We start from the raw sequence: 15,840 nt of genomic DNA on the forward strand, positions 1-15,840 counted from the left end.
TGTGCATGGGCCTTCTGACTTTGCCCAGAATATAGTTCAATTTGTGTCAACATATCCACAACTGATTTTTTTAGTGTGCATGTTTTAAAGAGCTGGTTTGTTGATTTTTGAGGAGAAGTGGCACAAGCCTTTAAGATGAGATAGGAGAGGCTTTATTATATCTACAGTGAACTTGAAATAAGGTTAGATTCACTTGAAAAAGACAAAAATGTGATAAGTGGAAGCCTGAGCTCAAAATGTAACAAGGAGGGTGGTGAAGAGTAAACAAAGCAGTGAATATCACTTGTTCACCAAACCCTGGACAGGACTTTAGGATCTATTTGTTTCTTGTTACAAACACAGTTTTGACTTGATATTTGACTTTACTTTAAATTGCTGTGTTACCTCAAGGCACAGTCACACAGCAGATGTGACTGACTTATGTTCACCATGAGGTCTGATGTGTCAGATAGGAAGGTTAAAGCATTCCCAACACAGGACACAACATCAGCTGTGCCATTGAAGCATAACACCTCAATTTTGGAGGCCCAATGTGTGTCTCTAACACACACGACTACACACCACATTTTAGTGGATTAAGTGTCCGCTTTCAAGTGTTTCGTGTAACCGCGGCTCGGCTTCAAAGCAAATCCATTGTCACCTGAAGGTATTAAATGTGTGCAATTAATAGTTTGAATTATGCCAGTCAGAAACAGCATAATGGTGTTGAATATTATTATGCAAAACAACAGTGAAAAACATTAACCCCAGATTACTCCTGATTTGGAAACCTCATCGAAAGAAGCCCTGTGAAAGATGTGTGTACCAGTGCGTACATTTTTTAAAACCATCTTTTCTGTCAATTAATACTGCATGAAAAGGGCCGTCAGTGTGCTCTTTTTGTTGAGGCATGGTTTGGACACACGTGACCCCTGAAAGACTTCAATTTCAGAACATAGCTTGTGTTGTATTTACATAGACATGAGCTGATAGTTAGCTACTTCTCTCAAAAGAAATAATCTGTTGCGGATTAAAGAAGGGACACATTATTGAAACAGCAGGCCATCATGATAAGTTATCTAGCATCAACATTAGTATTAGGGGTGGGAATTGATAAGATTTTATCAATGTCAATGCCATTGTCGATTCTGCTTATCAATCCAATTCCTTATCAATTCTCCTAACGATTCCTGAGTATTTTTTTGAGGGGAAAAAAAGTAGTTCCACAGTCTTCCGCACCAAAAGGAACCATTTAATTTTTTCCAAAATTATGTCTGCACAAGACTGAACATGAACATATTCAACTTGAACATACTGAACAATAGGTTGACCTCATTCTCGGCCGCGTGAGTCCGGATGTGGCCCCTGGAGCGTAATGTGACGTAATGCGTGGTACCATGACAGGACGTGACGTGACATGACGTGCTGGGACATGAATTGTTAATAAGAATTGATAACATTTGAGGTGTACAATTCCGATGGAATTGATCAATTGGAACCGGTTCTAAGTCAGATCTGGTTTTCGATTTCCACCCCTAATTATTATGCCCTTCTGCTTACAATCACTTACTCGGGTAAAAGTGCTTAACAAAAGTAGAGCACTTGCTATACAGCAGGGTACCCCTATCAGTTTTATCACTATAAATATGTATATATTTCAATACTGAAGCAACAATGTGTTATGGTTATAGGAAATATTTTTAGCATGCATAATTTGGAGTGCTGTGATCTATAATCAAGCTTCAAAGTGATCATGGGTTTTGTATGGTAAATCTGCAAGTGAACACAGACTAGACTGTAATTTAATGAAGAACACATAGAAAGTTAACATTTAAACTATTAGAGTATTCTGCTGTCTGTCAGGTGCAGCTGTAATCATCTTCAAATGATTAAACTATATACTGTATTATCATACAGTATATAGTTTAATCTCAGTTGACAAAAAAATAAATAAATTGATTTGAACTTTATACTGAAGTGCAAACAAAACAAATAAATGAATGTAAAACTTGAAGTTATTTATTTTTAAATAAATCACAGAATTTGGAATCAACATCTGGATGCAACTTTAACTGGACAGTGCTCTACAAGTGTGTAGAATTGTTATATTAAGCACTATGTAGCAGTCAGATTCTAGTCTGAGGCTCCCTAGCTCAATCCTCCTGTTGGTGAAGCGATGGTGGCCTACGAGGACAAGAAGCTCCTAGAATGGATGACAAGTATGATCTTCCATTTGAGAAGCTTTTACCATCTAAAACGCCTTCAGTCCAAATATTTTCACACACAACACTCATTGTATTCTTTGTCTTCCAACCAGTGCACTTTGTGCAGCCACTCACTAATAAAAATTGTGTGTGTTAGTTTGTCTGTTCTCTGCAATGGTAGATACAAGGTAGTGTAAAAAGGTGGCCTCCGTGGAAGGGGACCAGCTCCTATGTAGATATAAAAGTCTCTAAGTTAACAAAAAGCAAATCAGTTTTTATATTCAGATGATTATACAATAATTCAAACATACTTACGAATACTATATTCCATTTCTACCAAGTCTATTCTGCGTAACGTTGCAAATTACTGCACTCTGCACTTTTAATGTTTTGTTATTGTATGGCTTGTCCTCTCTCTTACTTCCACCTGTATAACTGATGATGTAGTTTTTGGTTTCTGTGTTAATTATGCAGGATCAAGCTAGTAAGTTAACCCCTAAAGGTCATGTCAGAGCCCCTCAGCTGTGTGTGTGTGTGGGGGGGGAGTTAAGTGTCTCTGCTCCCTGGTTCACCCCTCCTGCTGATCTAATCGTCACTGTAATGACAGTGCTGACTTTGCCGCCGGCGTCGCTGTCTCTCTCATTTTCAGCATCAGTTTGTCTCTTCATCTTTCTCTTACTTCATGTTTTTGCCCTCCATCCTTGATCTTCAAGGATTTCTGCAGTCTTTAACATTAGCCTGACCTCAAAAATTCACTCAACTGAGACATGCTGCTCCTTCATGTTCTGTCATCTTTCTCTGATTTGTGCCATATGTCTTCCCTCCCTCTGCCTCCATCTCTTTCTCCATTTTATGGTGAAACATCTCCCTCTGACTAAGATTTTGTTGGATGTAAAGGCTCTCGTTCTGTTGGTTGTGCTACTCCTTCATAGTCTAGTGAATAACATAACCACTATTTAGTGAGAATTTGCTTACAGCCAGTTATTGTGCATGTAGATCAATAGAACAAGAGCATTAAGAAAAAGAATATAGATTATTTTGTAATGTAACTCTTACTCATATCGTCAGAGGATTGTGTCTTGCTATCAGATGGTTGTTATTGGTCAACTCAAGGCTGTTGTCATGGTAAACACAGACTGTAATTACACAAAATGTTCTAAAGTAAAGGAAACCTTGAATGAATCATGTTGTTTGGTGGAGCAGATTTTTATGTTTACATGTGCATGACTATAGAAGCAAATTAAAAGTGTTTCCTCCCTTAAAGCTTAATAAAACCTCAGAGGAGGGAGGTTTTGCCTTGAAAACATGTGCTTTTCTGAACACAAACCTTGTTCATAAATCAATACATTAAATAAAATAAAATGTTAAAGAGGATGTATGTTGTATTTTTTAACCCTCTAAGATTAGTTTGTGATTCAGGGCTTTATAAACAAGCTTGATTTAACTTTTTTTAAAACAAAGGGAGTGGAGCCTTACTGACGGTTGGTGGACAAGCTATACTCTGAGCTGTGTGAAGCCAGTCAAGAGAGATCCACAATCCCATTCTGTTGCTGTCCTAACATAACCTAATGCACACTGACAATATTCACCCTGATGTTAGTATTAAGCTACTTCCTAGGCAATATATCGTTAGCTATGAATTGTCTAAATTATCTCCTGAATGTGTGAAGCGTATATGATTACCATAGACTCTAAATATATTGGACAGCGTCGCTCTGCCGTTTCCCATTGAATGGTTTTGAAGCCAAAATATCCCGTTCCAGAGCGCTGCCATCTTGTAAATTTTTCTGCAGCCACCCACATAGCAAAATTGGTCTGGCCCACAATACACTTAGACCCGGCCAACATACCGCAAAGAATGACGGCCCTTAAGTGGCCCAGATATAGTTTGCCAGAGACGGCCCACACATGGGCCAGCTTAATCACAAGCCCAACCTTAATCGGCCCAGATGTGGCATGGACAGATCTGGGCCACATAAACCAAGCCACAATTGGGCCAGATGTGGCATGCCATCATATAATGCCATCATTGCCAGAACTGGCCCACAACCGGTTGACTTACCACTTGCCATGCCAGCAGTCAGCCATTAGTGCCGGCTTGACGCCAGATCTGTCCCAGACCTATCTGCTATGTGGGCAGAGTCTGTGCAACAGAGAATTTCTGTGTTGCCACAGTAACGAGCTCCGCCCCACAGTGTACCGACACGAGATCCTACGGAGTTTCTCTGTACGGCAAGTGTCAATCAAAGCAAACCTGGAAGTAAAACCCTGTTTTTTAACCTCTAAGAACTAACGAAAAATAAACTTTTCAGAAAAAAGAGGCCTTGAACACAAAACAGTCAAACAATAACTACATATCACCACAGCATACAGATGTGAGAAACATTCGTACGACGTGTATTTATTTTTTTAAGTTTGACTGCAGCCCCATTCAAATGAATGGGGGAGACAGAGTTTTTGACCTATACTCCAGCCAGCCACCAGGGGGAAGAGTTTTTGTGGAAGCTTCCTTTCCAGCCGAGACAGCTGGAACCCATTAAGGCTGATTTATACTTCTGCGTCGAACTGACGGCGTAGCCTACGCCGTAGGTCTGCGTAGCTCCCGTACCTACGCAGAGGCCTACGCACGTAGCTGACGTGCACCTCCTCCAAAATGTAACTCCGCGTAGAGCCGACGCGGACCGCAAGCCCTGTGATTGGTCCGCTCGGCGGCTTTGTCTTTCCCGCATTCACAGCACTTCCGGGATCCCGGACATCGGCCACACATCGGCCGTGTATTTCATGTCCTCCTCTCTATTCTTCATGTAATCATGTCTGTACGATAAACAGCAACATGTATCAGCTGTAGATTAGCATAACACGCTCTGAATCGATGTGGAAAAGTAAACAGAGATCGTAGCGGGCCGGAAGTAGGAGATCGGCTATCAGAGAGAGCACACTGCCCTCAGGCGTTTCGGCGGAGAATTACTGCGCGACACGGACACATCGACGCAGAAGTATGTGGGGCTCATGTCCGCGTCAGCCCCTGCTGCGTAGGGGCGACGCAGAAGTATAAATCAGCCTTTAGCTTGTACGTCATGCCTTTCCTATCTTACAACACAGTAATTAGGTTGCGTTTGCATTTAACTTCCTCGCTCCTGGCGATATTCAAGGGTGAGTGGCTGAATGCTAATGTTTGCTTTTGTCAAACCTTACCTGGAAGTGAGTGAGTATGTCACTCTATTTTGAAGTGTTGCCAGATTTTCCTCTTCATTTTAAAGGTGACATATCATGCAAAATCGACTTTTTAATGGTTCTCTACCTGAAATATGTTTCCCTGGCATGTCTACAAACCCCCCAAGAATGAAAATAATCCATTCTGCCCCTGTTTTGATTTCTCCACCTTTCTGTAAATGTGTGTGAAACGAGCCGTTTCAGAGTTCCGTGTTTTTGTTACGTCACAACAATATCCGGTCTGTCACGGAGTCAGAGCTCGGAGCTTGTTCAGCCCATAGACTGTATAAAATAATACTGAATCCCTCCCCCATTTTTCATTACCTGCACAAATGTGTGCTAACAAGGAGCTTAGGAGGGAGGCATGCTAGTTGTAGGCTGTCTTAATAAACACAAAGGTCGGTTTTACTCCCCACGTCTGCAGATTTGAAGATCTAGTGCATGATTTTTATTTGTCATCGAAAAGTGCTAGCGCTAGTTAGCATAGCTACATGTCGTAGCTGTAGCTGTAGCTGTGTACCAAGACACACGTCTACATACTGACAAATAAAACAACAAGTAACAGAATCTGTGACCAATCGTTCAGAAAGGTCCTGCTGCCTTTCTGGCAGAGGTCGGTTTTACTCCCCACGTCTGCAGATTTGAAGATCTAGTGGATGATTTTTATTTATCATGGATAAGTGCTAGCGCTAGTTAGCATAGCGACATAGCTACATGTTCGTCGCTGTGTACCAAGACACACGTCTACATACTGATAAATAAAACAACAAGAAACACTAAATCTGTGACCAATCATTCAGAACGGTCCTGCTGCAGGTGCCTCTCTGTCAGGATCAGATTCTGGATCAAATTCAGAGGGTTGAAGTAACGCGGGTCTCTGAGCAGCCGTGTATATTCAGCCAACATGTAAACATTAGATCAATGTGCCGGAGAGCCGAGGGCACATCCACTTCCTGAGGGGGCGTGGTCAGAGGGAAAACAGACTGTTTTGAGGAAGGCTGAAGAAGAGGGCTTTTCAGGCATGCCAAAATCTGATTTCAAAGTGTTTTTTTGAGCATAAACTTTAAAGTCATGTTTTGGGGACCTCTTAGACAATATATATTGATGAAAAAAGCGTGATATGTCACCTTTAACTAATACTAGCAAATTGTCGTTTCATATGCCAATCCATTGAAAAGTTGTAAGGTGACAATTTGTTGGATAGGCCCACCCCTAATTTGCACTTGAACACAGCAGTATAGAAGATGCAGCAGTATTTCAGTTTTCAGTTCGGAGTATGATGTAATTAATCAACAGGCGTCATGTGAGCTAAGTCAATTGTGAGTTATGGAGCAGATGATCAACAGTGTACTGCCTGTGATTCTAAAGCTACATTGAAAATTCACCTCCCTGCTGCTCCTTAATGCAGGCTGTACCTCTAACAGACTCTATGGACTTGGGAGGGTGAAGTCAGGTGCTTGCACTCTCTGCTGTACTGCAGCACAAGGTTAAACCTCAGGTTATGTAAATAAGTGACAGGCATTTTACCACCCCTCTGCAGAATGCAACAACATTTTCAACTCTTGAAAAAGTGGAATATCTGTGCAGAAACACAGTTGCACCCATTGCATTCACCTGCATGCTTTCAGTGTCAGATTTCTTCACAAGGCGTAAAGTTAGAGGACAACAGATTTCTGAGAGGCATGCTGTTAGCTGGTGTTGGGCTGCATTACTGAAGGTCAATGAAGAGGGGCTGTTTAGTCCTGTCAGGATTGTCAAGAACAAACAAAACTGTTTACTCGCCTATAGTCTCCTTCAGTACGAAGAGGTCTTGGATTAGTGGCAAGTCTACAGCTTTGCTTTAGTGGATTATTTCATTTTGACTTGATGTAGTTCCACATTAATGAAGATTAATCTATCTTTGACAGGTTGTATTTATCATTTATTACTCACAGATCTGTAGATGGGAGGTTTTTTTGTGATTACATTGTAATGTAGCGGTTTTTGACTTACTTTTACACCAGATCTTTACACAAAAGACCACACTTGTTAGGGATGGGTACCTTTCACATTTGAACCGATGCAGTACCGATGCCCGGTACCTGGGAATTGGCACCAGCAAAGGCATCTGATCCCTCTTCCGAACCGAGCTGATAATGATAACTAATGCAAGTTAAAATGCTGAGCTAACATCATCTTAAACACTGGGCTTATTTACCTGGAGCAGACGAAGATGATGTCACTGTTGCTGCCACCACCAAATGATAAGGCCATTTCTTCTCCCATGTTGCTTGGTGCAGATGACGAGCCGCTAACGGATGCAGGAGTTTTAGCCGCAGATCTGAGGCTGTCGAAAATTGTGCACCTTTAGCCTTAAGAAAAATCTTGTGCTTCACCAGGTGCTTCCTCAGGTTAGAGGTTTCCCGGCGCTGGCCTTGCACTTTGCATCACAAATATTGCATCGAGCATAATCTGCATCGCATTTAGAAAAGTGGAGCCGCACTTTCGAGCCCTTTCTATCAGCCATGCTTGCTTTGTTTATTGATCCTGCGGCTGCTGACGTCATTGCGGTCTTATACGTGCAATGCTGTGTTCATGTCTGGCATGAAAAATTGCCTACTCTTCCATTCCCTCATAGTCACAAGGATGCGTTTAGGTACCGAAACATGGTACCGTTGGATTTTAGGTGAATCGGTACTCAGTAGTACCGACGGAATTTGGTCAGTACCTATAAAAGTACCGAATTCGGTACCCATCCCTAACACTTGTATACACAGAACTTAGTCTACAATTTCTAAACACTCTTCTTTTCAGATGGTTAACTTTTTAATCCATCCATTGAACACTTATTAGCAGCCCCGAGCTCTCAACAGTGGTTAACTCAATTAAGCAGCTCCATTATTATCAGCGAGAGCTGGAACGGCAGCCTGAGCGATCACGAGGCTGATGGAGAGCTCTGTCAAAGCTATAACCTGCTGTTTACATGCATAGAGAACTCACTGGCCTCTTTGTTGCTGGGCTCAGAGACGAAAAAAAGGCACAGTTGGACATTGATTGAAGAGCTGCAATTTACATGCTGCAGAGAGGTGGAACAAGCTCTCTCTGAAACTTGAAGCGTCTGTGGTTATGCCCCAGTGTTTGACTGCTATGCTGCATAACAGACTCAGACATTAGTAAACGGGCAGCATCAGAAGTGCAGGATGGATAGAGAAGACAGGCAGGTGCACATAGAAACAGATAGAAGGACAACAGCCATGCATAAATGTGAAGCCAATCACACATTGAGTGAAGTAAATGCAATTACAGAGAACCACAGGGGAGCATCTATAAAACAATACGGTTGTTACACATTCATTATCAGCAATATCAACAATGCCTAGTCATTACAAATGGAAGAAAATGTCTGTGATTGTTTAAATTTGGTGATTGCAGCCTCTTAGTGAAACCTATTACATTTCTGATTAAATTATCGCCTTTTGTTTTTCATATAAACTGGCCTAACCTAATTAACAGTATCAAAGCTGAGTTCTGAGAGTTTGTCTTTGAAGCTGTGCCCTCTGCATACAGTTGGAAAATTGTGTCTCCTCAGTGAAGCAGTTTCTCTCTAGCCTCTGTTTCTTGGTGGAAAGCTGGCTCTGATCACTATTCAGCTGTTGGCCAAAAAGAAAAAGAAAAAAAGAGAGACTCATTATTGCTCTTCTGGCCTTCCAGTTGGATTTGTTTTTCAAGGGGGAGTCTGCACAGCATTCCAGAAATACATGCTGCATGAGTGTGTATGCATGAATCAGCTTATTTTTGTCTCATAGGGTAATTCATAATTCTGATAGTGATGAGTGTTGCAAGAACATTTACACATGTATGAATATTGTATGTCACTCTCAATTTCTTAGTCTGTTTTCAGTAATGATTTTGTAATGACTTGATATTTACAGCCATCAACAGTTGTCTCTGGATTGGTCAAATGCCAATGAGCAAACAAATGCAGATGCATGCATGCATGCACATTGTGTATCCCAAGATCTTTAAATCCATATCCATGCAGAGCTAACACAGACAAGGCATACTGATTAATCTGTGATATCTCCCAGATGGATTTCTCCTTATCAGATCTGGACCCAAGTTGTGCCCTCATTGTCTGTCTGTGGAGCGCCAGAAGTGGCCACTGGACAGGCATAGATGAGCTGAGGTCTCATAGTCTCTCATCTCATAGATTCAAAACATCCCTTTAGAGGCAGCTGATCTCTGTCTCCTCTTTTTCTACCTCTTAGTGGTTCAACACCACCCAACTATCAGCCAATAGCTTGATGAGTGTGGAGTGGAAGCTGAGAGGCAGGCAGATAGGGGGGAGTAATTAGTGCTTGGCACAACGTTTTAGCAAGGTTTCTTCGTGTGTGTGTGTGTAAGTGTGTGACTGTGTTGGAGAGGAAGTGAGATACAGAAGAAAGACAGATAGAAGGAAAGACAGAAAAAGAGAGGGGGGCTTGTCCTTGTGGAGTCACTGTGCCCCAACTAAAATACTAAACCAAGAAAAGGGATTGCATGTAAGGGCTGATTTTCAAGACCTTAATTACGGTGGCCCTGAGAGCTCACAGCACTGCAACTTAAGAAAACACATGCAAAAAGACAAAGCACAAGCATATTAAGAAAACATCTTCATCAACTTGACAACGCATGTGCAGCATTTACAAAAACGCGCTGCAAATAGACCACAACACAACACATTACAAAAACGCGCTGCAAAGACCACAACACAACACATTACAAAAACGCGCTGCAAATAGACCACAACACAACACATTACAAAAACGCGCTGCAAAGACCACAACACAACACATTACAAAAACGCGCTGCAAAGACCACAACACAACACATTACAAAAACGCGCTGCAAATAGACCACAACACAACAGAAGTGTTTCCAGAGGACACTTACAAGTGATGCACACTTTCGGATATGCTTGTTGACGCGGGTTTTGAATCGGAGTGCTAGTTCTCTTACCGTCAGTGGTGTTGGAAGTGAGATAAAATAAGTAAGTGTTTTTGATTTATTTTAACATTGTGACCGCATGATTTACTCTATTGCAGTGATCACTGTTAAACTATCGTTAGCCTTTTGTTTGTAATTAGCCTGCCAATTCTAATAACCTGATAAAATAAATACACACGGTTAATTCATTGTGAAACCATAGATTTGAAGTGGGGTATTGAGTCAATGTTCCTGATGTCTGTCTGTTATTTACTATAGTTACTCATGACTGTCACCAAGTAACGTTCAAGGACGAAAACGAATTCCAAAGATGCAGTTTGACAGCATGAATAATATTTTATGATGTATTCTGACCCATTCTACAAAGAAAGAACGGACAGCAGAAGACAATGTAACATGGTATCTAAACGTCTTTTTCAGATCAAAATGTATTGTCCTTTCTGTGGCGTCGGATTGGATAACTCGCCAAAATTTTGCCATTCCTGTGGGCGAGATATCGGCTTTATAAACGATGCAGCTTCTACAGTATCTGGGACTGCAGGTGAAGAACATTAGTCATCTCAAATTGTGCCCAAAGCTAATATTATCTTATCGAACTGCCTGTATGGGTTATTATTTACTGTACCGCATTGTAATATGGGATGTTTTTATCTCGGAGCTACTTTTAATAAGTCTCTCTCTCTTAGGGACCAGTGAATGTTCCATCCCAGCGAAGTCAGCTGTGCATCAGTTCATGAGATACAGAGAACTAAAAGAAATTGAGAGGAAGACATTTTCAAAAGCCAAAAAGAAATCAATGAAAACAGTCAAGGTAAGTTAATATTGATGTTTGATACTGTTAAGTTGCATTGTCTGACACAATAGTCTTATCTTCTGCCTCTGATTTCTCATCTAGATTTCTGTTGGGATGATGGGCAAGACCAAGCATGGCTTTAAGCCCATACGAGGGAAAACTCTACCTCTACATGTTGAACCTCAGTGTGCCCTCCTTGACCATTAATTTGGTAATTTGAGCTGTACATTGACGTGACCAGTTTCTTTGTTAAATCTCCCTGAAAACAAGGTTAATAAAGGGTATTCTCAATTCTATCCCCTTGCCATTATTATATGTCCGCACACGTACGTGCTTGCAATTCTCGTTGCTCTGATTTGTACATGTAAGTGCTTACACATGCATTGCACCTGTCCACATGAAATAATAACAAAATATAATACAAAAAAATCCTATGCCAGCAAAAATGGTACTGAGTTTATTGCAGAGCCTAAAAAAGTGCCTATTTTTCCTCAAAGGTCATATATAAATGTGTTCTTAGGTCTGTGTTCCCCTTGCCCAACAACAACATAATCAGCTTTCCCATAACAATATTTATTGCAGATAATTGCAAAGTGCAAAACAAAAAAAATGCTTGATACAGTTCTTACAGCATGAATATTCCCTGCACATGGCAGCTCAAGCTACCCAGTGGCAGAGGTAACAAAGGCAAGTATGCCGCAGGACCATGCAGGAATGGATATTTCTAAAGTAAGGACATGTTTTTAAGTGATATATAATTTTGAACAGCAGTTGTCCAGTTGACTGGTGGAACCAGCGCACTCTGTCTCTCCAAGTCTGCAAAGTGAATCTGGAGATTGTCATCACCACATAGACTATGTTGAGCTGGCAGAATGCCATCAAACTGGTGAAGGGCTTCCTGGGGCACTGGGAATCCACACTCCCTTCCACCAAACCTAAGGCCAGTCAGAGATGAAAACATTCAATGAAATCCCCACAAATTAAAATCATTTAAGCCTTCAAAGGTAGGTAAAAAAAAATGCTGAATAAGTATTTGAACTAAAACTACAATAAATCGGCTGTAATGCATTTTAAACAAAGACCTTAACTTCTAACAGAAATCAGTCACAGTTTGACAGCAGCTCTTTTAGTCAAATATGGTCATCATATTTGCTACTACAACAAGGCACCTTTTAGTGTTGAAGCCGATAAATCCACCCTTCTGCTTTGTACATTTACAATGTAGCTTTGGTGTGGAATGGAGCTTGTGTTGTTTAATATATGAATTCCATTCTAATCACGTCTTTAAACTTACATGAGTGAAAATGCAATCTGATATTTACTGAACATGGTCACATCGCATGGGTTAAATACAAACCTGTGAGCGAGGTGGTACATGGCTTCTGGTTTGCCAGATGGACAACGAGATTGACGAACAGGTCGGATAGTGTGGTTGTTCCAAAGTTGTTTGTACTCATCAAGCTCTTTCTGCAAGATGTCCAGGAAAACATACCGCAGTAAGCACTTGTGCTCACGAGTGCCGTTGAAAAGGTGCCCCTCTCTCAGGTCACTGAAGACATCAATCCAGAACTGAGTCCTAATGGTGGAATGACAACATACACAATGTTTTACCACAGTGCTGAACATTTTTCATATGGAAATGAATTCTAAAACGAATGCTTTCTAAATGTATTAATTTAAACAGTTGCTTGCACAGTGGCAATGGGAGTATAGTCTATCCTCCTAGTTAGGCCTGCTTCCTTTAGCCGCCTCTTTATGGTGCTCAGACTCAAAACAATGTTGTGCCTTTTCTCAAGAAAATCAAGGATAAATCAAGAAAAACTTGAACTGGCATTTAACACTCAAGAAAAAATTATCAAGTTGGACCAGGTGCATACAGGATATGCAGATCATGATTACCAAACTTTTACCAAACATATAACATACCCTACATGCAATATATGTGTTTAATTCTGTATATCATGTGAAATCACCTGGTTCAACTTGTTGATGTATTTGAGCTCAATTACATCTATATATAATTATAAATTTATTTGTCTATGCTACCAGATCATGCACAAATAAGACATTAAAACTCAAGTCCTAGTGAAATACTTCACTTTTAGGGAAGAGCATACCATCTTCTTGAAAAGGTGCCAAAAACTGAATGTTGCTGCCACAGGAGCCACAAAAACATCCAATATGTCCAGCCAGCTCGATTCCACAATATGGACAATACATTACCTGGGGAAAGGGGAAAAGGAACCATATGAATGCTAAGTGTGGCTTATAACATATCAAAAGTTTAAACCTAAAGTTACACACTTTTACCTTAACTGCATTGGAATTCCAGTACAGCACTCATAAGAAACAGTCATAGGGACAGAGATGTATTTCCTCTCACTGCATGCCAATATTATGCCCAATCTTACTTTATCTCCATAGGGAAGTTATCCAGTGTTAACCAGTGTTAGTAGCCTTCAATTTGCAATTAGTTATTTTAAAGATCGCCAGTCATGTTTCAAAGTCATTTAGTTTGCCATGTCAGCAAAACCCACCGGTAGTATAACTTGCTTGTCCCCTATTAATGGTTCTGATAGTAACTATAACCAGTTAACATGGTGTTTCACACTATAGTGTGAAGTCTATGGTTTCACAATGAATTAACCGTGTGTATTTATTTTATCAGGTTATTAGAATTGGCAGGCTAATTACAAACAAAAGGCTAACGATAGTTTAACAGTGATCACTGCAATAGAGTAAATCATGCGGTCACAATGTTAAAATAAATCAGAAACACTTACTTATTTTATCTCACTTCCAACACCACTGACGGTAAGAGAACTAGCACTCCGATTCAAAACCCGCGTCAACAAGCATATCCGGAAGTGTGCATCACTTGTAAGTGTCCTCTGGAAACACTTCTGTTGTGTTGTGGTCTATTTGCAGCGCGTTTTTGTAATGTGTTGTGTTGTGGTCTTTGCAGCGCGTTTTTGTAATGTGTTGTGTTGTGGTCTTTGCAGCGCGTTTTGTAATGTGTTGTGTTGTGGTCTATTTGCAGCGCGTTTTTGTAAATGCTGCACATGCGTTGTCAAGTTGATGAAGATGTTTTCTTAATATGCTTGTGCTTTGTCTTTTTGCATGTGTTTTCTTAAGTTGCAGTGCTGTGAGCTCTCAGGGCCACCGTACTTAATAGCCAAATGGTTCTACATGAGATAGAGAAATCAGGATTCTTGTTGGTGTGTGTGAGGGTAAAGATGACACATGTTATCATAATAGCAGCTAAAAGAGTCACTCCATATGAACACGGTCCTCTTAGGGTACCTGTGTCTACTTAGTGAGTCTGTCTTTATATTGACCTCGATGTGTGATTTGTTATCAGAACAGATGCTCTTAGAAAACTTTTTCGGCGTGTATAGGTCAGTGCTCGTCGTGCCTTTTATTAAGTGTCTGTTCCTGTCCTCTGAATGTCCCGTACAGCATTTGTTGCTAAGTGACAGCACTGAACAGTAAGGTCAGAGCACAACAGTCTCTGAAAACTTCCTGAATACATTTTTAAGTCCTATAGGACTAATTATACTTGGTAATGTGAGAACTGCAGAGATCTTTGGTGCTTTTAATCCCATGGAAATATGTAAATTTCCAAAGTGAAAATTCTAACACAAATGACCAAACCCCACCATGCTGAGGAAAGTTAAATCTGATTAACTGAATGTCATTATAATTTCAATCATTTTTTGTTATTGATCTTTTTCTTTCACGTTTTTTTTAGCATTATTGTTTTTGTCTGTCTACAAACAAGGCAAAAATAAAATTATAGACATTCTTTTTTTTTTTTTTTAAACTTTGTTTATTGATTTTCACAGAGAAAAACAATCACATCCAAAATTAGAGGTCAGTACGTTTTCCTTTTTTTTCGAACAAAGAAACACACAGATGACAAACGAAATAAAAAACAATAAATAACCCCCCGCCCCGACACATACTCCCTCCAGATTAACTAAATAGAACTCCAAAAATGGAGAACATAAGACAAAAAGCAAGTATATTAAAACTAAACAGATGAAAGCAATAATCTAAACATAGTAAGACACACCATGGTGATGCTCAGTCTAAAGACACACAGCAAGCCGAGCTATCGACATGAGATAAAAAAGGATCCCAGATTTTTTTAAAGATATGAGCTTTGCCACTCAGGCTCAGCCTAATCTTTTCAAGTTTAAGAAAATAAAGCACACTATTAAGCCAGCTCGATTGGGTAGGTGGGACAGAGGACTTTCAATTCAACAATATCAGCCTTCTGGCCAATAAAAGTCGTAAAGGCAAACATGTCCTTCTTGGCTGGAGAAAGAATAGATAGAGGAGGAGACACCACAAACAAAACAGTACAAGCATTAGGGACCAGTCTTACCCCCGTTACAATAGTCAACGTTTTAAATACGTCAGACCAGAACACATTTAGAGAGGGACAACTCCAGAACATGTTAGTGTAGTGTCGAAACTTGTTGACATCGATCACACAAAGAAGAAGCAGTTTAAAATATCTTTGCCAGATAAGCTTCAGTGTAGTGAGCTTGGTGTAAAATCCGATATTGAGTAAAACTGTGTTTGGCACAAATAGATGATCCATGAACCCTCCGTAACACCTTCTCCTAAACTTCCTCAGAGATCATCTCTCCCAATTGCTGAAGAAATGTCCTCTAGGAA

General features: G+C 40.4%; 1 protein-coding gene and 1 long non-coding RNA gene across 2 annotated transcripts in view; one reads left to right on the top strand and one right to left on the bottom strand.

Annotated features, from left to right (window-relative positions):
* shank3a (SH3 and multiple ankyrin repeat domains 3a) overlaps positions 1-15,840 on the top strand; it is a 259,295-nt gene that overhangs the window by 25,440 nt on the left and 218,015 nt on the right. The gene's annotated exons all lie outside the window — the stretch shown is intronic.
* On the bottom strand, positions 11,005-14,109 carry LOC117814393. Its single transcript, XR_004631569.1, has 4 exons — positions 13,938-14,109; positions 13,272-13,377; positions 12,512-12,730; positions 11,005-12,089 (listed from the first exon to the last, which is right to left on the bottom strand). It is a non-coding gene; the product is annotated as an uncharacterized LOC117814393 (long non-coding RNA).

The sequence above is a fragment of the Notolabrus celidotus genome, chromosome 6, assembly GCF_009762535.1.
Source record: "Notolabrus celidotus isolate fNotCel1 chromosome 6, fNotCel1.pri, whole genome shotgun sequence".
NCBI lineage: Eukaryota > Metazoa > Chordata > Actinopteri > Labriformes > Labridae > Notolabrus > Notolabrus celidotus.